The following is a 2,500-nucleotide window of genomic DNA, read 5'->3' on the forward strand; positions in this document are numbered from 1 at the left end:
AGTAGTAGTAGTGGTGGTGGTGGTGGTGGTGGTTTTTGTATTTGTGGTATCAGAAGTCGTAGTTAACAAATGTTGTTGTAGGCTACATGTTATTTTGTTGAGTTTCCACAGGACCAGTCTCGTGATAGCTGTTTACGGCTATGTGGTCTAGTTGTATGACACTCGCTTTCGGATCGGAAGGTCTTGGGTTCCAGCCGCGCTTGGCGTATAGACGAGTCCTTTGAAAAAGCTCACCTTAGTCAGGTGTAAAATGAATACCTGGCCGTTAACAGCGTTGTCTCTGTCGGAAAAAAATATGTAATTTCGCCGTACACGCGTCTATTTCGTTCTATCTGTTATGTGTAGCTTTTGGTCAGGGACCCATTGTAAAGCACTTTGAGCACGATTAGTGGATATTGCGCTATAAAGAAGCTCTGGGTTGGTTTGTTTTGTTTTGTTTTGTTTTTTACGATATTGGGGATGTTGTTGTTGTCCGCCATTGCATGGATCTAAAGATTTTGGTTGTGGCAATATTGGGAGAGATTGTTTTCTAAAGGAGGGGGTAGATGTTTTATTTCGTTATTGTCGTTGTTGTTGTTGTTGTTGTTGTTGTTGTTTGTTTGTTTTTTTTTGGTTCTTTTATGTTTTGGTTATTTTTTTATTGTTTTGTTTTTGTTTATTGTGGTTTTGTTGTTTTGTTTTGTTTTGTTTTTGTTTTTTGTTTTTTGTTTTTTACTTTCTTTCAAATTCAAAGAGACTCGCTGGTTTTTCCCGTTTTATTACTGAATCGATAACGTTCCAAAGTCGATATGATATCGATAAAACTATCCATAGAGGTTCATTAACTAAACATTAACTAAACATTTTTACTTATATTTTAGTTTGATTTTTTTTCTATTTCAAAAGTCGATGAATGAAGCTGACTTGTCAAATATTCTTAAACCTTAGACTTTTTCGAACCTTCAGCTGTATGATTTTTTGACAAAATGGAAGACATTTCCAATGATCGATTGAAGTTTAAAAAGTATGGCCGGAATTTTACAAGACAATCTGTGAGTGTATGCCAGCTTCTGTGATGTTTCTCACGGAGATGAAACGGGTTTCTAAAGTCGAAGTGGTAAACAGTATTATTTTATGAGGTGGAATAATTCGTGACGAAGAAGATGACCATAAAAGTATATGAAGTTAAACCTTTTCGAAGATAAAGACTGAAAAGTAGCACTAAACAAAAAATAAATGCCTATGACTATTATGTAGAGCAATTCAACGGCCCATCCCATTTTAGTGTTATTTTAATAGTGTCATATGGGACTGAAATAAAGATAAGTATTGAATTGTACACTTTAATTTATTAGACGAAGACAGATACTGTAGAAGTTTCGGGTGTCCCCTTTATCAACTAAACACGATGAATGAAGCACTCAGGACGAATGAGATAATATCATAGTGTTTCATTCATCGTGTTTTGTTGATAAATGGGAACCCCGAAACGTATCTCATTCAAGTGTGTTTTTTTTTTTTGCCTGAAAATTGTACTAAAAACATCGATCAAATATTATGATGAACATTAAATTCATTGAATTCGAAGGTGTTACAATTTTAAACAAATCTGCAACTGAATCTATTCGATCGATATTTAAAGTTTTAGGGGCAAATAAAAGAGTTTTGTCATTATACGACAGAAATAACCTGTAGAGAAAATTTGAGGCAGGTCATCGGAATAATTGGTCTCTCGTCGAGTGAGGCTGAGGAAGCAGTCCACGACATAAGGATGTGACATTTCGTGATGCCTTTGTCTGCTGTGCGTATAGAAACGCACGGACGGGTCAAATTATTCGACTTACGTACGTACGTTTTCGTATCTTTGTTAGCATAAGCAAAACTATGATGTCATCAGCAATGTAAGCTTCAATTTAATATACGAAAACAGATAAAACGGACGTTTTGGGTTTCCCCTTTATCAACAAAACAAGATGAATTAAAGGAATATTAACAACGCCACTACCATATTATCTCATTTTTCTGTAGGTTCATTCATCCTATTTTGTTCATAAAGGGGAAACCCGAAACAACCATTTTATCTGTTTTCGTATATTAAATTGAAGCTTACATTCAATTTCACATTGTTATTTATTTCTTCGAGCTTCGAGCAGCAACACTTACATTATCAACTAGTTTCTATTATTTTAGATTTGGGTGAGATGTCGATAAACTTGAGTATTGATTTAAATAACATACTCAAACCATCCACCAGCCCAACTTAACATACCAAGACATAAAACTGTGCTTGGCATGACGATTATATTATATGATTTAGTTAGAAGTAATCCCTATCCTGTTGTCTAAAAATAATAACAGTGTTGAGTGACGTCAGCTCCTTTTCTTCTATAACATTATAGATTTAATACGATTGTTGCATTTTTTCAAGGCATTTTAAAGTTTATACTTCATGCAACCCCTTGTATTGCATCGTTTAACCAACTTGATATTGTTGGAAGCATACGCCTGCCAAAATAATTCG

The 2,500-nt window shown here is 34.6% G+C and overlaps 1 protein-coding gene across 2 annotated transcripts in view; it reads right to left on the reverse strand.

Annotated features, from left to right (window-relative positions):
- The window catches only part of LOC144962409 (uncharacterized), a 144,206-nt gene that overhangs the window by 133,646 nt on the left and 8,060 nt on the right, over nt 1-2,500 (reverse strand). The window lies entirely within an intron of this gene.

The sequence above is a fragment of the Berghia stephanieae genome, chromosome 1 (genome assembly GCF_034508935.2).
Source record: "Berghia stephanieae isolate SIO BIC M18660-M18661 chromosome 1, UCSD_Bste_1.3, whole genome shotgun sequence".
In the NCBI taxonomy this organism is placed as follows: Eukaryota; Metazoa; Mollusca; class Gastropoda; order Nudibranchia; family Aeolidiidae; genus Berghia; species Berghia stephanieae.